General features: G+C 43.6%; 1 long non-coding RNA gene across 1 annotated transcript in view; it reads right to left on the reverse strand.

The window, feature by feature from the left end:
* Window positions 1–755: 755 nt before the first annotated feature.
* Window positions 756–22,354, reverse strand: part of LOC130158710 (uncharacterized) — a 56,609-nt gene continuing 35,010 nt past the window's right edge. The window contains exon 3 of the long non-coding RNA XR_008825463.1: window positions 756–887. This is a non-coding gene — a long non-coding RNA (uncharacterized LOC130158710). The remainder of the gene's footprint in view (window positions 888–22,354) is intronic.

The following is a 22,354-nucleotide window of genomic DNA, read 5'->3' on the forward strand; positions in this document are numbered from 1 at the left end:
TGTGCTGAGGAACTCGCCTCAGGAGGGTGACCTTGTATCAAGCCCCAGAATGTACGGGTTTTAACTGTTACATGATGGACGACGATAGTGTAACGTGTCCGTCAAGTGTTTGTTACAGATGCCAGCGAGAAAAGGCACTCCAACACCTTATGGAGCCTATTAAAATAATGTTAGTTAGAGGCAAGGTGAGCAGGAAAAAGGGGACGGCAGGGATGCTCTTACAGTCCCTCAGCGGGTGGGAAGCCCAAGGTGTAGGGGGCCGGACAGCCCCCCCACAGACGCTGTGGAAATCCTGTCCGCCAGCACTGCGGTCCTTACACCTGTTGTAGGATGCTCCTGGACATAAGCGACTCCATGATTTTACTGCTTATATAAACCCACGCTGCTTCACTGCAAGGTGAAATGAGACACGCAGGTGGTGTAATTGCCGAAGCGGCACCTGCACACAGGCAGCTCCACCGCAATTATTGGGGGCAGCACTCATTAGGGATTTGCATTTGCGCTGCACATCAGTTCAAAGTCATTTTCTTGTCCCAGTAGCGTCTCCTGGGGTTTGCAGAGGGATGATGATAATTTAGAATGTTAATAATAAACTGGGTGGGGATCACTGAAGGAGACTACAGTGCTACGCAACATGCCTGTATAATAGCACCACTTCTTCCTCCTCTTCCCAAAGCTATGTTCACACACAGAAGGCAAGAAATAAAAACCGAGGGAAGAAATAAGCACGTTGACATGAGTGGACAACATGGAGTAATAGATATATTTCTCAGCCAGATGCCATCATCTTCCCAGCTTACTCCCAAAGTAATTATTACGCCACAGAGATCAGTTTCAAGCAGGAATCTCAAGGAATAAAGGGTGCCGACTTCTTCCAGTGAGCTTTCCTGTAGAGCAAAGCACAGAGCAGAACTGAGTTTCTGAGGCTGGCAAATGGTCACAGTGGAGAAACATTGATTCAGCTTAATCTGTGAGAAATTTGAAAGCAAACGCAATTCTAGCCCACCTTTATTGTAGGTACGTTATAATGGGGGGAGATGCTGTCCAACACTGAACTTGCTCCCTCTCATCTTCTACCAGAAATGTGCACTGACTGAATCTGAGGAGGTGAAGCAAAGGCAGGTGTCAAAAGAGAGCAACTAACAGAGAACTAGGCCACAGAGTTGAGCTTAGCAAATAAATTTTGAGTGTACTTGGGGAGCAGGGTGAAATCATAAAAAAGGATCTTAAAACCACACGGATCAATGATGAATAGGATTTAAAGACAGGCTATGTTGCCTGTCCACCAGCTTCTTTTGTTCTGTCTTGCTCTGCTTTCTTGTTTTCAAAGATGATATTTAGAAAAGTCAGTTTGATCAGACACTTTGCTAAGACAAGGTTGAGCTGTGTTTCATACAATTAATCAGCTGGAACCAGCTGGAATGCTTCAAAAAAATCAAACTCCACTGCGTTAGCTTTAAAAAAAATCCAAACTCCACTGCGCGAGCTCCATCAGAGCATTCCCTCCAGAATAAGAACTAGCATGGCTGCTGTGGTAAACTGTAGGCAGAGCAGTGAAAGAAACAGCTGGATTTTCCAGGTACCAGCAAAGTACTTTTAAAATATGAGGTGGACTCATCAGTAACCCCTGCGTCTTACAAGAGTTGCTGTGTTCGATTGGAACAAGGAGGACGTGTCACTACAATGCAGCATGTTCCCTTGAAGGGCTGCAGCATCTCAACTGAGCAAAATGAATTCCTGAAGGCCTCTCCTTTACAAAGTTTGTTGTAAGTATATCCATACAACTCACAGCAGCACCATTTGCTGCTGAAGTACCTCAGAATGTGTACTGAGCCAGGCAGAGCCCCACCAAGCATTAGTAGTACCCTGCTTCTGGCACTGGTGTGCTCTGCAGACACATCCGAAGAGATCAGCCCTGCACCCGTTAGAAGAGTGGCTTCAGTGAATATTTTTCTTGGACAGAGTCTTTTGACTGTCCTTCACTGGATCACAAGGGGCACCCAGTGTGTTAAAACCCCATCTGATGGATAAAGAAAACTGACACAGAGCAGTAAGTGGCTTGTACAAGGCCGCCAAGACAATGTCACAGCCTTGATTGAACTTCTAAGTACAGCTCACAGCATCTTCAGACTACAGATTTTTTTTTCTGTCATTTTAAATCACATTTGTTATAGAAATCCCCTTGTACTGCCAGAACTTGTAATTCTTTTGATCTTGCTCTGAGTTCCTTACATTGACATTGATTCTCCCATTCATATTAAGGCCACCATCGGACTTGATTTCAGTGGTGCTACCCCTAGACATCAAATCAGTCTGGTTACTGATAGGCTTTCTACTGATAGAGGAGTGGCTCTCTAAAATTATTTTGCAATCTGGAGACGAGTTTGAAGATCTGCAGTTTGCAGGGAAAGGTAAGCTAAAATGTAGGTATGGTGTGTCCCACACCAAGCAATTCCTGTACTCTCATTTTTATTAGTCACTCATTTAAGGAAGTGTCATTTTCATTAGACACTAATTAGTCACACCATTTTGGAAGTGTTTAACAGGCAGCTGAAGTCTACCACAATCATTTCCTATCAACAAAACAGTGAAATCTTGCATAATGCTGATGAAAATTACATTTTGTCTGAGAAACATTTGAGAAAAAAGCCATTTATTGTGCCATTTTTCCTGAGGGAAGGATGGGAAGGGGCATTACTAGATAACCACAGCGCTAAGCTCCTGGAGTAGGAGTGCCAAGGGAGGTTGAAAAGGAAGCCTCGTTTACAAGTGTTATAAAAGAGAATAGTGCCAAAAATACATGGAGATGGTGGGTTTAGATACAATTCAATAACCAGTTCCACTCACTATGCACGCAGTCATGCCCAGACGCTGGATTCTGTCACTTTGTAAGCAGAGAGCTTAATGTATGTACATGGCCAAGTCCATTGCTGATGCACTGGTACTAAGGTCAGTTGAATGACACCAGGCATGAATTTGGCCTTCAGAGTTTGTTTTTCTCACTTTAATGATACTCAGGAAATAGCTGTCTCAAGAAATAGCCTTAGGGAGCACAGATTTTTGCCTATATTTTCGAATTTTGACTGTCACAAATAGATTTTGAAGTATCTTCCCGGAGAAAAAAAATTTAAAAGTAGCTTAATTCAGGCAATATGAGGCTGCCGTGAAGCCTGAAAGTAGAACTAGGTATGGACTCCTGCAGATTTGACTTTAACCCTTGGAACTGTCCTTATTCTAAAGGGCCCTTCGGTGGAAATTTTTTAAAGTGAGTTTAGACATCATGCGGTGGTGTCTGGGTCCTTACGTGATGAGTTCCAGCGTCATTATAATTACAGCCTCTGCTAAGAGACTCAGTAGTATGCAACTAATGAGTTTCCCCTGAAGGTTTGGAAGATACCTCACAGAAAAAATCTATACCATTTCTTACACCTTCTGCTGACATCCCCTAGACAGGGATGATCTTAGTGCCATGCGTCTGGGTCAAGTCCAGTGGTTCTTAACACCCGGTTGCCGATGCCGTACTGCAGTTATGCTTTACACATCACAGAACATCAACAGATACACTTCACAAAACACAATTAGTTCATCCCTTGTACTACTGAAGGAGTTGCAGGACTAGCACAACATGTGCTGCCTCTGAGGTGATACTACTAAAGTAATTAAAAAATCCAGTCTAGCCCCTTCAAAAGGTTTTACACCGCAGAAAAGGTTGTGACTACAAGCAGGCACCAAGCAATCTGCATGCAGAGACCATCCCTCTCCTCTGCTAAATTCAGCACAATCAAGGGGAGCAACTCAGGTGTCCCTGGTATTTTTAGACTCCCCGGCTGTGTTGCTTTGCTTCAGACTAATAATCTGCTAGCCACACTGTGATGGGGCTGTGGGACAGCACCTCCAATCTGCTTAGAGTCAGAAGGGGTTTAGTGAGTTAAAGCATCACTTGCAGAGATGGAAAATCACTAGAGATGTAAGGTGAGGAAATGTTCAGTAGAGTGTTTTGGTTTGTTTTCCTTTGCAGTTGCTGTGGCTAGATGTTTTTAATGGAAAGCAAATAAAATGTCATCATAACAACTGATGAAATCACCTGACACTTATGTTCATTTCCAGCAGAGTTTAGGAAGCTAACTGATGAACACAGTTTCATCCGGTTTGTTGCTCTTGGAACCAAACTGAATACTTGCATAACAAATAGTTAATACAGTGAAGTTTCTTCTCTTTTCTAGTGGATCGCTAGGAGCAGGTTGTGATGTTTCTCAGATGCATTTTTTTTTTTTAAATTATTCTACAAGATTCTTCTTGTGTATTGCCTTGCAATTTGAGCTGCACTTGTTTTTTAATGGTCTTCCAATTAAGAGACATTTTTTCTGCCCTCTGAATAGAAACATTCTCCCTGAACATCATAAGGCATACACAAATAAAATTTACTTGCTGCCTGAACTTAGAGAAAACATCTATAAATCTGACTTTTACAAAAAGCCAGGTTACTGAGAACTCACTTGCGTGAACATTCATGGAATGGGACCGTGAGAGAAGGCTGAGCAAGGCCAAAGCAGATGTGTTTACAGTTTAAAACAAATCTCTGTAGATAATGTTTTGCAGTATGTGTCTATCTCTGTGAAGAATAAAGCCCCTCAGCCTTCAAACATCACAGATCCTGGGCTTCCCTAAGGACACAGTGCTACCCTCCCTTGCCCTGCGGGGAAGTGGGAAAGTTGTTTCCTGGAACTTCTTTTTTTAACAGCTTCCATTGCACACTAGGCTCCCAGTTGGATTAAAGCTCTGCAAGAATGAATCAGTGACTGAGATGGGAATTAGCTGTCTTCCCCTTGGCATCGCACTAGGTTATCCAAGGGCTGAATTTGGCTGTCTTGCTACATCTGGAAACAGTTAGGGACACCGAGACCACTTATACAATAAAAAAAAGAGATCCTCTTGAATTAGATCCAAAGCAGAGCAGGTACTTTGTCTCTAGTGTAAGACATGATCTAACAAAATCCAAGCGATATGTATGGCAGAGACACTGACTAGAATATTCTTTGCAATACTGACATGTTGCAGGGTCTTAAACTCTTTGTTCCAGCATACAAAGCTCTGACTCAGTCAAGCCTGTTAGCAGTGGCAAATTTATTCCTAACTATTTTTCTTTGATGAAATTGAGTTGTTCTTTTTTTGAGACAGGACTCAACCCATAGTGACAAAGGGTGGATTATCTGCCTCTCAGCAAGCTACTGAAACCTATCAGAGTGAATTTGGATGTGGGTTAGGAAAGCTATTGAAAACTTGCCAAGAACTGTATAATGCAGGGAAGGAGAGCAGGGATGGTACTTAAATGTAGGATGATATTAGGATGTTACAGCGTATGGAGAACTGAGATGGTGTTGGGCGAATGACAGAAAGGGATATAATTCAGGACTGGAGCCAAGCTCAAGCTTTACTTGGCTGCAGACAGAATCTCCTCTGGGGTTTTCGCCTGCCATACTTAGAAAATTGGGGGGTTTTGCCATTTGTAATGAAGCTCAAATTTTAGTATCTATGCATGCACTATGTATGCAGTATCTTTTTAGTGAGAAAATTAGCTAGATCTCTTCCTGAGGCCCAGTTTTTATTCAAGGGTAAAAAGAGGGGGTTTTGGAGACAGCTTTTGTTAGAGATCAAATGAAGGAGGGATGTCCCTAGGGCTTGCAGTAGAAAAAATACTTTAGGATTCTTCTTTGCTGTGTCTCCAAGAGCCTTCTCCTGTATGTTGTGCATATCTGTGGATTTGACTCTCTTGTTTAATTACAGTTCTAATCAACTTACTCACGCTTCATTTCTCACTGTAAATAAAAGGAATTTTAGGCTGCACTTTGCTCTTTTCTTCCAAATGGCTGCATAAATTTGCCCTTTTAAAAAAAGTGACTGATTATTTTATTGTGAAATCATGTGCTTATCTAGTCAACATTACTGAGTTGAGTCATCCCATTGTCAGGGAAAGCACCCTAGGGAACAAAGATGAACAATTGCAGGTTATTTGTCAGCAGCAATGTGTGGAGTGCTTAAACTCAATGAGTGATAGCAAATGACAGCAAGATGACTTTGTACTTACACATTTGAAATATAAGAGTCCAGTGAAATCTTTGGTGGTTTTATGTATAGGGACAATGGCAAACTTCAAGGGAAAGCAAACTGAATGTATGTTTCTCCTTCTGTCTCTAAGGACTGCCAGCTCATACCTTCTTCCATTGGGACTTCCTGATCTTTCTGAAGCCCATGAGCCTGTTCCAGTGTACACTCGTTCTAAGCTGCAATGTGCTTTGCTAGGTTACCTTTCCAAGAAATATCAGCCCAGAACATCCATGCTATCTCTGTTCACTGCTAGTACAGTCAAAATAGCTTCCAGAAGTAAGCTGGGAAAAATATTGAAGAAGGATGAAGGGAGGGAAAGGGAGACCTTAGGGAGGGAAATAATGACCTTAGCAACAGCAGTTTCCCCCGGGCATGACAATGGCTCCAATCCTCTCTCTGCTCTCTGCTGCCCTTTGCCTAGATCTGCCTGAGAATCTGCAGATACCAGTACCAGCCCATGTAGGGCAGTCCAGCACTGGAAGAATCCTCACATCCATCCATACTGGTTACCATCACTCTGGTTTCATGTGGCCTGGCCAGTCTTGCTCCAATAGTCCCAGCCTCATGTGAAAGGATCGGCTGGTTTTATTCTTGTGCACCCCACACCCATAGGAACCCTAAAGGCCAAGCACATTACTCTGTAATGTGCTGTGCTCAGGGCTGTCTTGTTGTTAAAGGAAGTGTCACAAGATTGCTTTAACTGAGGAGCAATGGAAGAAGCGGTGAAGGATGGTGTAACCCATTCATCTTTTGATCAGCCTGTTGGACAATACTGTCCAATGATGAAGTCCTGCCTAGTGCCAACTGAACACCTCTTAAAGCTGGTATGTGGGTAGATTAATCATGAATGTTTCTCTACACTGAACTGGAAACATAATATGTGGTTGTCTTATAAAGTACTTCAAGGACAATCTAGAAGCAAACTTGACAGAGGGCCATTTGTCCAGCAACTCTTTTTGCTCTTAGCTACCAAGTAGTGACAAAGTCCATAGTGTGAAGAAGCACAGGCCTCTTTCCTGCCCTTGGACAAAAAACCCATGCAAGGTGAAGAAAACAGCAGCCACCTGGCTGGCACTTGTAGTGTCACCGATAACTGTAAAACAGAAAGTGTTTATGAGATACAGGTCTGTCCTATCATTTGCAAACCTGTCATGTTTACTCATCCATTGCTGGTCTGGCACTACTGTCCTCAATACAAGACAATAAATTGGTTTGAAAAGCCCGTTGCATCACCTACTCACAAGCAGAACCTTGTTGCCCCTGAATAATGGCATTCCAGTTCATAAGAACTGGTTTATACTTCTATGTCAGAAAAGAAACACTTACTAACAACTCCCATTTCTCACTTTTCCCACACTTTTTCTTAAGTATGAAATCTCAGGAGGGAAACACAATAAACACCCAGATAGTTCGGCTTAGGGAACTTTGGCACGTACATCCCACTATTTACCATGCTGTTACTCAGCCAATCTTTCTGGAACAGGCAGGAGTGCTCGTAACTGCCTATGGTAAAAGCTTCAGAAGAATTAGGTGGGTGCTCACATCAGTGATTGCTATGTTAGCAGTGGGATGAATGTGTAAGATACCAGCAGGCAAACAGAAAAAAATATGGAGAAAGACTCACGAAAGACAGTCCTTGGGTTTTGGGTTTTTTTAATCTTAATAAGATACATAACAGAAAATCTAGCACTGACACTTAAGTGCAGAATTATTCTTCTTTACACTTATCTGTGTCACTACTACTTTGTCATGCTAATGACACCATATGCCTTCTAGAAGAAGATGGAGGCTGTAACATAGTCTATATCAACAAAATATGGCTGACTCAGAATTTAATTAGCATTGCCAGACCAGCAGCATGTATCTGACCCAACACTGCAAAGCAAATTCTTTCCAGTTTGTTTTTAGTATAAATCTTTCCTCTTTTCTCTCTTCTGCTAGCCCAAGCTAGATACTTCAAAGGCCACAGCAATTCAATTGCTCATCAGCAGAGCGAGCCTAAGTCTAGAGGTTGTATTTCATTTTCCTGGACCATCCTAGCTCAGTCAATTCTCTACAAGGTTTAAATGAAAAACAAAAAGATGCAGCAAAGCACAGAAAAATGACCTTTCAGTCCATGGATGAAGATTTTAACTAAGAACAAAACAAAGTTGAGGAAAAATCCAATAAAGTTTCTTCCCATATGGATGAAAAGCAGTTCTTTATTTTGTTCAGATTTCAGGGTCTGTATAATAAAGCTAGTCTGTAACATTTGTTTCACTTAACATTTCGAAAGCAAAGAGCTTCGCCTAAGCCAGTCCATGGATAAATTATTCCTAGCGTGCTACAGGGTACACTGTGCACCGTGAACTATGCCACACGCATCTTTAGTGAATGTAGCTTAGGAGCCTCAGAGGAAGGCAGTATGATCATTTTGAAACAAAACTGTTCTGAGTGAAGTAAAAAAATATCATAAATCTTAAATCCTCTTACTAGGATGTTCAAAGTCATATGACACTGATGTTCCTTCTTTCTTCATCAACCTTCCTTTCACAAGATCATGCATGTACAAAACAGAGCACTTAACAGTTTGCACCTCAGCTGTGGATTTCTCATTTTCTATTTTTTGTTCACGAAACACCTAATTACCTCCCTCATAAATGCTTCAATGCTTAGTACATCTCAGATGCTAGAATCTACCCGGTTATGGCTTTGGGAACTATTTGGCAATTACCTGTCCCTAAGAAATCCCTTTGCAAGGAGAACTTAACATTTCTCATTCCAGCAAAAAATTCAGTGCAGTGAGAATGCTTTGGTAACATTTATAATTTGCTACCGATGTGTTTTGTAAAATCAAACAAAATACTTTCCTGAACAAAAGTTTTAGACTGCCCAGGCTATTTGTATACAAGATTGCAAATAAGATACAAATTATCTTCCTTTCTACAATTTCTCCAGGAGTGCTTGTGCAATCTGACGGAAACATCCCAGCATGGGAATAAATAAATCTGTGTAAGAACTTACAGTGAGCTCTCATTAAACTGTAGATAATTGCCCAGCTGACATCTTATTCAATTTTATTATTTGTTTTCTAAATGGAAGCCTAAAGTTTTTCTTTTGCCTACACAAATGCTGACCTAGTACAATTTTAAGAAAATAAATTATCTATGTATTTCAGATATCATTCTTCATTGAGAGTCCATGAATTAAACAGTCTTGATATAATTTAGACTTTTACTACTATTTCTCCTGTTGAGACTCTCGATCTGGGAAATTTTGAAGTCCTTTCTCCTTTCTTAGGTTTTTTTTAATTCACAGAAAGATTTCTGTAGTGGGCTGTATTGCTTTTCTTCTAGGCAGCTTTCTGAGCTATTTGTAACTCCTTAAGGAAATAAAAGTTTAGTGACCAAAGTAACCTGAGTTACCTTAGTTTATCCTATTTAACCTGTTAGTTATGCTCACATCTCCAGTTTGCCCATAATTAAGGTATTGCTTAACACTATGCAGGCAGACTTCTGTCTCCAGGTGACAGCCACAGACATCCACTCACATCCACGTGCTGGAAGCACTGCCCTGCCTTGATGGCACACATCCACTGTCCTCTGCTCCTTCTCACGTGTGTTTTAGGACACATGGATTCCCTGATAAGAAGCTTGGGGCTGAGCTGGACCCCACAGTGTGTCTGCAGCCACTCACCACAGATACAGCTTTCAGAAGTAGAGGTGCCACTGGGAGCACAGAAAAGAGCACGCTGGGCTTGGATGAACCTTAATTCCATTCACCAAGCTGGTGACACAGGCTCTGACTGATGGCAATTAACCTGTCTGTGGCATCTCCCAGAGGTGAAAACTTCATGACTTCCAGGATCTCTGCAGGCTCAAGCAGACCATCTTATATTATTTCCATCCTGATCACATTTTCAAGATCTTCAGCTTGACTTTTATGGTAGCAAACAAAAATGAAATTTCAGATGTTAATGTTCCTCACGTGCCTCCAGGATCTGGAGCACTAGGTGTGTAGTCTTTGTAAATTCAGGTGACCTTGGTGGCACTTAGTGCATGGTCTGGGTGCTGCCCCACAGCCAGAAAAAGGTGATCGTGTCATCCCAGTGGCCACAGCCACCTCCACCCACTTCTGCTTCCCTCCCCAGTTTGGGCAGGTGTGACACAGCCCCCTTGGTTGCCACTCCTCGCTATGTTCCTCCCACGCAGAGGGACATCATGTCAGCATCTGATCTGAATTCTGTTCTGTGTTTCCTGTTAATTTACTATGAGTGTAAGGCTTTCAGTCTCTGTGTCAGTTATTCTGCTTATAAAATAGAAGAATAGAAAGAAAAAAAGGTTGGAAGGCACCTTTGGAGGTCATCTAGTCCAACCTCATGCTCAAGGGAAGACTAACTTCAATTAAGGTAAGTATATAATTACCTACATTAGAAAGTCTGCAGAGATGGAAAAGGAAGAAAAACTTACATAAGATTAGCCTTGCTGTTGAACCTCAGAATCCTAAAGTTGATACTCCCTTTAGTAATTCTATTATTTCCATTAGTGTGAATAATTTCTTACTCTCCTATTATATCTTTATTTTCTCATATGCACATTTGTGGATTTTATCTGTTGATTGCTTTTGGCTATAAGATCTCAAACCAAAGCAATTTAAAGACAGGGAAAAGAACATCAGTTCTTAAAAAAAGGGTACAGCAATACATCAATGTGTTACAGTGACAGTTTAATATGCATGATCAGTATGAAGCTGAGCTGCCATCCCTTCTATAAGGCCATTAGCTATGCTTCCACAGAGAGTATCACTTGGTTTACCAATAACTAAGATTATATTGCAATTTGGAAGTCAATAAACATAGCTGTTGTCTTGGCTGCTGATGTTCTGACAGCCAGCTATTTTTCTCAGTCACTGTGCACATCAAACTTCATCTATCATACTTAGGATTACTAGCAGAGCATTAGGCAACATGCCATAGGAAACAATCATGTGCTGGAAGATGTTCTACCAGATCTCTTTTGTTTAGTTAGTTGGATTTTATTATGGTTTTCTTTTCTTGAACCAGCTCTTTTCTGCTGTATCCAAGGAGGCATGAGCGTAGAGGGTTGGCTTCCTGAGCCTGGCTAGCCACATCTCCAGAAGTTGCTGGAGTTATTTCAGTTACCTGCAAGGGGTGCCAGCCCCCAGTGAAGTGCCAGCCACACACCAACAGCTGGAGGTAGAATCACAGCCCCTCTGTCAGCTCTAAAATGGATGGGATTTCTTTCTGCTTCTTGCTCCTCTGACTTCAGGGTCATATGGAGAAAATAAAGTGAATTATTGAGGTCCACCCTGAGTTTCTGTTGTGAGACAGATTATTAATTGTATGTTTCAATTAGTAAAAATAAAAGCCTCAAGTCTGGGGTTTTTTGAGCATGGGTTGGTTTACGTGGCACCAGGCCTGGTCAGATGGGGTACACCTGTCTTGATGGGAAAAGAGGATCTTTGTCAGGAGTTAGCAGGGTTCATTGAAAGAGCTTTACACTAGATTTGAAGGGGGAAAGGGATAAAACCAGGCTCGCTAGAGATAAGCCTGAGGGCAGCACACCAGTGTTTGAAGGATGATGTGTTAGCAGGGTCCTTCGTTCTGCTGTCTCAGTTGAGGTAGAAGATGGAGATCCATGTGGTGGCAAACACACAAGGGTTACTGATGTGTTAGAAACCATGGAAGCACCTGAGAATGGTCATGTAGGAATTTGAGCTTCTCACCCAAAAAAGGTGATGGGCTCAACAGCCCAAATGAAGTGCATTTACACCAGTGCACGCAGCATGGGCAACAAACAGGAGGAGCTGGAAGCCTGGAAGCCACTGTGTAGCAGGAAAACTATGACATAGTTGCCATCATGGAAACATGGAGGGATGACTCGCATGACTGGAATGCTGCAATAGATGGCTATAAACTCTTCAGAAGGAAGGAGAGGTGGTGGGTAGCCCTGTATGTTAGGGAGTGTTTTGATTGTCCAGAGCTTAATGATGGTGATGATAGGGTAGAGTATTTAAGGGTAAGTATCATGGGGAGGGCCAGCAAGGCAGATATCATGGTAGGTGTCTGCTATAGACTGCCCAACCAGAATGAAGAGGCAGACAAAATATTCTGTAAGGAGCCAGGAGAAGTCCACAATCACTAGCTCTTGTTCTCATGAGGGACTTCAATGTACCAGATGTCCACTGGAAATACAACACAGCAGAGAGGAAACAGTCCAGGAGGTTCCTGGAGTGTGTGGAAGATCACCTCCTGATGCAGCTGATGAGCCATCCAACCAGGGGAGATGCCCCACTGGACCTCTTGTTTGTGAACAGAGAGGGACTGGTGGGTGACGCAATTGGAGGCTGTCTTGGTCACAGTGATCAAGGACAGAGCTTTTGATTCTTGGAGAAGTAAGGAGGGGGTCAGCAGAACTGACTTGGACTTCGGGAGGGCTGACTTTGGCGTCTTTAAAAGCCCAGCTGACAAAGTCCCTTGGGAGATAATTCCAAAGGCCAAGGGGCCCAGGAAGGCTGGACATTCTTCAAGAAGGAAATTTTAAAGGTGCAGGAGCAGGTGGTCCCCATGTGCTGAAAGATGAGCTGGCGGGGGAGAAGACTGGCCTGGCTGAACAGAGAGCTTTGGCTGGAACTCAGGAAAAAACAAGCACAGTTTATGACCTTTGGAAGAAGGGGCAGGCCACTCAGGACTACAAGGATGTTGTGAGGTTATGCAGGGAGAAAATTAGAAGGGCCAAAGCCCAACTACAACGTAATCTGGCTACTGCTGTAAAAGACAATAAAAAGTGTTTCTACAAATATATTAGCAACAAAAGGAGGGCTAAGGAGAATCTGTCCTTTATTGGATGCAGGGGGAAACATAGTGACAAAGGATGAGAAGAAGGCTGAGGTAGTTAATGCCTTCTGTGCCTCAGTCTTTAATAGTAAGGTTGGTTGTTCTCTAGGTACCCAGCCCCTGCGCTGGAAGACAGGGATGGGGAGCAGAATGAAGCTGCCATAATACGAGGGGAAATGGTCAGCGACACTGTGTTCAGTTTTGTGCCCCTTACTACATGAAAGACATTGAGGTGCTGGAGCATGGCCAGAGACAGGCAATGAAGCTGGGGCAGGGGCTGGAGCACAAGTCTTATGAGAAGCGGCTGAGGGAACTAGGGTTGTTCAGCCTGGAGAAAAGGAGGCTGACCTCTACAACTACCTGAAAGAAGGTTGAAGCGAGGTGGGGGTCGGTCTCTTCTCCCAAGGAGCAAGCAATAGGACAAGAGCAAATGGCCTCAAGTTGCAGCAGGGGATGTTTAGACTGGGTATTAGGAAAAATCTCTTCACCAACAGGGTTGTCAGCACTGGGACAGGCTGCCCAGGGAAGTGGTGGAGTCACCATCCCTGGAAGGATATAAAAGCCATGTAGATGTGGTGCTTAGGGACATGGTTTAGTGGTGGCCTTGGCAGTGCTGGGTCAACTGTTGGACCTGATCTTAAAGGTCTTTTCCAACCTAAATGATTCTATGATTCTAAGTTCGGTTTAACTGCCCGAATCAAAAGAGAAACTGGCAAACTGGGGATTTTTTATATGTGCTGTTTGTGTCAGAAATTCCATCATTGTTTTTTAGTAACGCATTCAGAACATGCTCTGTGTCAGAGGCAGAGCACAAGCTGGCCACACACAGTTCTGCAAACTCAACTCTGACTTGCAACAGCCCTTATTTCAGTCTCAAGGCTCAATAGTGCACCACAGTTCTTACCTAACGTGCCATCAGCCCTTACTGGCAATATCCTCTTCTGGGGAGTGTGTCAAACACAACAAATCGTTCCATTTGGTGACACTTCTGCATTTGGGAAAATGTCACCCAGCTGAGATTAAAAAATTAATTCATATATAACATATGCCTTACTTGAGCAGATGAAGATTGGTTCTTTAGTCTTACAATTCTACTTGTCTCTGCCATGCCTTCCTGTTCCTGTCCCACCAGATTGTCTATGCAGCAGGTTATTTCTGCCTAACGTTACAGCAGATCTCATGAATTGTTACAATACCGAAGTGGAACTCTACTGTGAAAAGTGACTCTGTAAAATAAACAGACAAATAAAATCACATCCTAGAGTTCTATCTTCATTAAGTGTCAGTAAGTCCATATCACACTTGCCTAGGTAACAAGTCAAGGGATGGACTCACCCCATGGCTATTTCTGCACACTAAGCCCAGACATTAACGATTAATGAAGATATGCAAACCAAACAGTGCCCCTAATTTCAAATATGCGACCTTGTTGCTTTGAGTGGGACTCCAGGAACACGATCAGTGGCTTGATCTGAAAACAAGGGAACTGCACTGCTGGTTTTGCAAGTGAAATTCATGTAACACATAGCGTTGATATCACACAAGACAAAACAGGCTCCAGCTTGGAGCTGCCTAGTTTTGCTCTTTGTAGGTGGCTAATGGGAGAAAAAGGTAGTAAAATCTGCCATTGCTGCCAATGGGAATGCCAGGTGACAAATAGGAAAAGAAAGGGCTCTTTTTATCTTCTCTTTCAAAGAAATAAAAGATTTTAAGCCAAATCTTCAGCTGATGATGAATCAAGTGGAACGGAAGACATTTTTCACTGCGGGGGTGGCAAGGCGCTGACACAGGCAGCTGTGGGTGCCCCATCCCTGGCAGTGTCCAAGGCCAGGCTGGACGGGGCTGGGAGCAGCCTGGGCTGGGGGGAGGTGTCCCTGGCCATGGCAGGGGGCTGGAACTAGATGGGCTTCAAGATCCCTTCCAACCCAAACCAGTCTGTGACTGTATGACACTATTTCAGGTGAGGAACTGGCCCTTCAAATTTTCTCTTGGTTAGAATAGGGAATATTGAAAAAGGTCTTAGAAGACAATGCTAATGTTGGTTAAGAATACAAAGAGATGCTTTAGCATCACCAACATTGCAAGCAAGCTGTGCATTCTGAAAATACCCGGAGGGTGGACCACTTCCCTTCTCCCCATGTCACAGGATAGGTGCAGCCAATGACTGAAACAGAAAATGGGGCTGGATCTAGCCGTTTCTCTCAAATATCTCTGTGCCAGTGCTGGGGCTTTGTGGCCAGCTCTGTTGGACTGTGCCAACATGTGTTATCTCTCCTTCCAAGGAGGGAGCTAAAAGTAAGAGAAAATTTTATCAGCTATGTGTATTCGACTCTTTCATTAGGATACCTGGTAGTACAGAGGTCTCTGCCATCTTGCAAGGGGCTGCCGAGGCTGGTGGTTTCTCAGCCACTGGCATGCTCTGGTGGAAGAGAACACAGGGAGGATTTTATTGCTGAGACACAAGATCAGAGTTGTATTCTTTGCAAGAAGAGACATATCTTTTCAAGCTTCTGCCATGTTGTTGCTGGTCTGTCCCCTGCAGTGCCAAGCCACTGCTTGGACCTGTCCTGTTTACCTTGTTGTGCTGGGTTGTGTCTTAGGAGAGATATGGATGTTTACTAGTTCTATAAACCAAACGAGGTCTAGTATCTCCTTAGAGTATGCAAAAGCCTTATTGGTTACGGTGGCAATTGATGCACACTCATTTAGAGTGAAAACAGATAACCTGCTTAAGAGAGGTCTTCTACAAGGCTTGATGTTCAAGAAAGCTGCACTGATCTCTAGCTTTGGCTGCTGGCTCCTGGAGAAGGAGATTTCCGTCGTGAAGGACTGCTCGCCATGCTCCTTCCTCCCAGCAGCAATTCATTCATCATCATCCCTAAGACTGAGAAGAGAGCTCTGCAGCGATCTTTGTGCAGGTCTCCATGTTTCCCATATTTCTCTGCTGCGTGGCGAAACCCCACCAAAGGTATTGTTTAAGAAGCATGTTGTGGGCAATCAGGAGGTGGGAGCAGGGACAGGGCATGGAAGTGGCCCCGGCCAAGTGCTGACATTACTGCACAAGCATCACGCGAGGCTCGATGATAAGGAGTTTTCAGAGCTGGGGGGGCAACTGGAAGATCATGGTAGAAGGCACTGAAGAGATACTCAGTCAAGCACGTCACCATCCCAAGCCAAAGTAACAGGTAAGGTAAGCTCTGGCTTGGTGAGCCCCACACTTGGGAGCACACACTGGTGCCTGGCACATTACAAACCTTTGATGGCATGGCCGGTATAACCAAGGCTGTGACTGCGGGGTGGTATGGGATTGGAACAGTTATGCCAGCAAAACTACGATGTGAGTGGACATACCCTGGTATTGAGTAGTTCCGTTAGGGCAGAAGGATCAGCAATGAGATGTCCTAGTGAAAGTGCAGTTTTGTAACCCACAGCCCATTCCTAGTGCATCCTAAGGGTAACCCCTGATGTAAATATATGAGCCATTGTAGATCTGGCCTAACGCCTGAGTTAACCCTTCAGGGTAGATGTCTCTCAGATGGCTGGAAAATGAAGGGCAACAGATCAGAACACGGGCTAAACTTCAAAGTCACACTTTAAATTGCCACCCTTTTTTTGCTCTAATTATTTTGTGTTACATCTGAGATCAGCTGGGAAGAAGAGAAAGACTTTGAGCAGGAGACTAAAGTAACACATGACAGAACTGTCCAATGTTTTAGTGTCTGGGGGATTTAGTCCCTTATCTCTGATGCCAGCTGGGGAGAATGAAAGACTTTTCTTGGTGTTAGATAAAAATTAAAACATCACTTATAAGAAGTAATGGTCAAGCTGAAAGAGGTTCAGAGGTTCACCTTGAGGTCTGGCTTTGATTTAAGTATCCAGAAATACCAATGCCTCTTCAAATGATCTGAACCTCTTGGTAATGAACAGGGCAAGGAGGGCACCCTATTTCTCCAGCATTTTCTGCTGTTCCCTGGGCATAGGAGGATAGCAAAATCCAGCCCCACTTCAATTCCTTTTCTACTCAGGAATAATTCAGAGCTGCTCTTATTTTAATGGCCATAGCGCAGAAATGAAAAATAGTAAAAATACTAAGTGAACTGAACTTTTCTAAATTTCTAGAAAGGCTTGGGTTCTGTGAGGGCAACAGACTGGTTTACTGTTTATCTTCTTTAATTTGCCTAAATTCCAAGTGATCAGTTTTACTATACATGCCAGTGCTTGCAGTTCAGTGTGCTTCCCAGCTGCCTTCCCTCCCCTGTCTATATGCGCCGTGCAGAACTTACTAGTTTGCGTTCACACTGGTGTTGTCAGGACATTTTAGACCTCCAAGGCCAAATTCAGCTCATATGTAACTTGGAGGGAAATGGAGAGAATGGCATCAGAAAAAGATGATCCCTGCTGTATCACATGCTTTTGTACCCTGTTGAGTTCTGCTTTTATTACAGTCTGCATGGTGGAGCTATAATTTGAAGCAACAAACAATGTTCAGCTTCACAGGGTGTGCTCACACATTATTCTGCAAGAAATCTGGACATACAGCCTCAAGTAGTGGGGTCTGCAACCCACGGCCACAGGCAGTATCTCCAGGGTCTTGCCTTGTTCCTCAAGGCAGTTTCATGGTTTCCAATCTGAGACATCCCCACCGGTTATTGCAGACTTCCCCTGTGCTGCGGTGTGATGAATTATGCCAGTGCAATCATCAAAAAAAAGGATTAAAATGAGGGATTGTGACAAGTGGTCCCCAAACCCCAAGCCAGCAAAGATAAAGCCAATTCCACAGTGCATGTATGAGTGGCACACAGTCTGTCAGCAAATTCAAAGCAGCAGTAAGTGACTGATGGCATATAAGGTTTCTCTCAAGTGTCAGAGCAATTGCAGAACAGCCAAGCAGATCACAACTTGTGTCTGCAGAATGTAAGGAAGTGTCAAGAGAGACAATCACAAGAGACATCAAAGTAATTTCAAGAAAGAAACAAGCAGTAACCAGAAAGCACTATGAAAACTTGTAACAAGAAATAAAAGAATTAGTATTGCAATGGACATCTAAATTGCTGCTTAATTTAATCTCCAATACAGTCTAAGTACAGCACCAAGACTGACCCATTGTAGGTCAGTCATCGCATGCCTTAACTGTCTTCTGAAAACCCTTACGTGACATGGTGTTGTTGAAAGGATTGCCTCTTTGCCGGTTTGCATATTTTCTATGTGTCTGTCTTGTTTTCTGTGGGAGTGACTGAAATCTGGAATTTAACAGCTGTTGGATCCCACACCTCCATTTATTACATCGCCTTGCTCCTACAGAAATTTAAAAAGGAAAGCAATTTAGAAAGGTGTCTACCTTATCCCATCTTCTTAATACAACTGCGAAGGATGTGTTCCTGCATTAAATTATCTAGTAATTTTCTTGTCTTTATTTTCAGTGTTTCAAGTGTTCTTAGGAGAAGTACTACCAGACTTCCAACATATTGTTATGGTTATCACCGTGATAAATATAACTCTATTCTGTCTGCTCACCCCTCTCTTTGAGTCTTCCCTGCTGACTCCTATTCTCTTTCCTGTCAAGCATGTTTCTTTTCTTTATTTTCAGCATCCTCACAGGCTTTTCCTTAACCAGTTTTCAAAATCTTTTTGACTAGTCTTCACCTTTTCTACCATCTCCCAATTGCTATGAAAATGTTCATTCCAATTCCCTGCTAGCCCATAGAAAGCCTCCAGCTTGTAAAACATCAGTGAAATGGGTTTTTTGCACTTTCCATTGTCCTGTTTGAGGGAGAAGGTCCTTGTAACTAAATACTCACAAAGCCAGCTCCTCCTCAAAGGCATGCTATTGTTGTATGTCTCCTCAGTCAGAATGCCTCACATGAAGACTATTAGCAACTTAGGGCAGAAACTACTTCCGTATTATTTTATGCAGCACCTTGCACAGTTTCCTTGACTGATAATCAGGTAATACACACACACAAATACAAATGGAATTGCTATTCCACAGCATAACAGACACCCTGTCAGGACTTATTCCTGACCACGCTCTGATGAACCCAAATGCCTGCAAAGACCTTGAGTTAAGCTTATGAAGCATGATTCAAGCTGTCATGATACTTCTCAGTGACTTGACTTCAGTTCAGATAGAAACACTAAGCCTCTGATAGCAGTCTTTTATACTTTGCTAGAAAATGCTTACTGCAGAAAAGTTCAACAGAAAATAATAAGAGCCCAAGGGGTCAGATACTCATCCAATTCAGAGCTGGAGCTTTTAAAAGCAGGTTTTCCTGAGAGATTTCCAGCATTTCAGGCTTCTAATCCTTTAAACTCTGAAGCAGCTGCATCTCCAAAAAGAAAGAAAAACTTAGAACTAACTAAATTTAAAAGAATATCCAGACTTGTTTGAACTCTAAACACATTGTGATTTAAGTTGGCAATGAAAGTTTGGCTCAACTCTTAGCTGTGTTTGATTCTCAGGTTCCATCTGCAACAGCAGCATTGTTCAGCACCGCCTGCGCCTGATCTTTACAGACAGAGCTCACCTGGGTCTTCACAAAGCTGGGAGCTCTGGCAGCCCTGCTGACTCCCAGGGAAGCTACAGGACTCGTTCCCTCTTGAAAATCAGGCCTATTGTATATGAACAATCAAGAGCATTCAGGCTGAACAACCATTCAAAAAGAACACCTCAGTAAATCACCAGCTCAGTAAGTTCTGCCATTCTCTTTTCTAGTAACCCCCTGCAATAGGTGGATTGTCTTTTCAGGGTAGAAGGGCCATTGGACTGTCCAGCCTTTTGCTGACATCCAGAGGGGGCTCATTCCAGAGGGAAGAGCCCAGCAGGAAACACATGAACACCTAATTGCCTCCTCTAAAAGACTTGTGGTAGAAAAGCCCAGACATACGGCTGGCTCTTCAGGAAGGACAAAACAGACCTGCAGCTTGGAGAAAAAGGACAGTCACCAGGAGGGAAGGGGCTGTCAAAGTCTAACTGAAGGCAAATTCAAGAGCTGGATTTTTACTGAAGTCTGTTGGAAATTACTGGTTCAGTTAAAAAATAATGGCCCCCAAAAGGGCTAATGGTGTTAAACGCACTAATGTGAGCCACCTCTGCTCTGTTCTCTTTGCTAAGGAGGATGAACAGTACTAACTGGTTTTAATATTTCTTGAGTTTGTTTTTAAAGATGTGGCACTAGAAAATGACAATGTAAAATATGAGCTCCACTCAGATTTTTGTGACTAGGCAAGTCATTACACATGGATCATGTGGGACTGTGAGTATTAAGTACACAGAACTATTGTAACTGTAGATGTACATCAAAGACAAAGGTGTCTTCTTTTTCATGCGCCTCTCAAAACAGAATGCTAACATGCTTGTTGTCTTTTTTTCTTTCTTTCTTTTTTGCTTGCGGAAGCTTTGCAAACATTTCTGAAATTAAAACTTTGTTAAATTTGCAGCTCATTTCAAAAAGAAAAAAGCTAGCCCGCCTAAAAAGAGTAAGAAGAAAGAAAAAAAAAAAAATAGTAGTGAACTGGAGAGCTCCCCAGTCCTGAGGAGAGCTGGGCTACTCCAGCCAGCACCTTCCACGCCTAATGCTGCACAGTGCCTGCTCTGGGATCATTCTTGTCCGTACCTGTGTTGATAAAGTAAAGCCACACATCAGCAGGACACTGCTCACATAAGCTCACATAAGCACACAGCGCTAAAAGCAGCCAACAGGCTTCTAACAGGCAGTAAGTGTTTCTATGTAAAACGTGGAGATTGTGTCCCTTTTTAAACTAATAAGTTTACAGGTCTGCTAGGTTTCTTCTGCAGAGGCAGTGTAGGTTTTTACAGATAATAATGTTGATTCTCTAGTCTGTTTTCACCTAAAACCTGGCCAAAGCATGTGACGAACAGAGGAAGTCATGCAAGCCTACATTAGAGAGAGCTATTTTCTCAATAACAGGAGGACACCTTGGTACCACATGACAAAAGAAAACCTGACACCAGGTTTAAATCTGAAAATATTTGATACTGCAGCTTTCTCTTTTCATTGTATTAAACACTCAAGTAATTATTAGCTTCTCCTGTAGCTTCCTCATTACAACAGCAGTGTGGATTTTGCTGAGTAAGTATTGACAGTGTGGCTCCTGGCTCAGGGATGGCTCCCCCTCACTAACCAACCTCCAGTAATGATGTGCAGAGAAAGATGTGTGCTCACCCATCACCTTGGCACAAGGGCCTCCTGGCTCTATGCTGAATTACTCTTTTATTCTCCGGCATTCTTCACTTCCTTAATTATAACATAATAAAGGAGTACTAGCATAACTCCTAATAAAGGGACTCTTGTTAAAGAACAAATCTTGAGTTTGCAAGCAGTCGCTATAGGGAGCTACCTGTCTGGTTACAGAGAGCCAGAACTAGGAGACTGCTCTATGGGACTCCCCCTCGCTAGCACCAGCCCATCTGCCAGGAGTAGCTCCATGCAGCGCTGTTACACTGACGTGAGTAGAGAATCAGACCCTCAGCAGCTCAGTGAGAACAGACCTGCTCAGTGGTGTGAGGCAGCATTGGTTTTCAGTTCTGTGAGGCTCACGGTTTGGTCACTGAAATCCCCCAGCACAACTGGCTTAGCAAGTCTGTGTCTCCAGCCGGTGGGCTCCCTGAACCCCATCCTGGCTGCCTTGGGCAGCTGCTCCCTGCCTCCTACCTCTAAATCACGATCATCAATCTTTCCTGAGTCTCAGCTCCTACCATGATTCTTGTGCCTTGTCAGTCCCAGCCTCCCCCTTCCCCTAAACTCATTCCCTGGGGAACTACATCTGCGTGGACGGCACAGGGTGAGGCAGGCAGAAGTACAGAGTCCCTAAGCAGCTTTACAGCAGCCATCTCAGGTAGCAGTTGCTTTCTAGCATATGCTGAATTCCGTGATGCTCCAGCCAGTTTTCTCTTCCTGACACCAAAGCAGCCCGCCGGCTCTCCGGAGCGGCACTCTCCTTCCTACGTGCCTTGCCTCAGTCTTCCTCACCAGGCCCCCATCCACACCATGATCCAGTCTCGCAGGTCTGGTTCCCTGCCTACTCTCTCCCCCCAGCTGGCTCCTTCTTTCTTTGCTGACACAGGTCTGATTCTCTCTTTCTTCACCTTTCAGCCTCTCTCAGTGCGACATTCACACTCAGCTAGCTCCTTCCCCCTCCTGTTCTCTTTCAATGTGCATAAAGGCAGTGGGGAGATGGGGAGAAGGAGGCTGCTGTGTGTTCAGTGGTGTGGTTAAGCTTAAGCCTGCATTCTCCAGGGCTCCCTGCCCAGCACCACGGATCCACCCCCACCCTGGCATGCTGAAACATTCAGAGGAATAATGAGCTGCAGAGGGCCCCCCAGGCCTCATGGCTAACAGCTGGGGGCGGGTGGCATGGCTGGCACACATTGGGCATGGCAAAAATAAAGTATAT

Source organism: Falco biarmicus, chromosome 14 (assembly GCF_023638135.1).
Source record: "Falco biarmicus isolate bFalBia1 chromosome 14, bFalBia1.pri, whole genome shotgun sequence".
Taxonomy (NCBI): domain Eukaryota; kingdom Metazoa; phylum Chordata; class Aves; order Falconiformes; family Falconidae; genus Falco; species Falco biarmicus.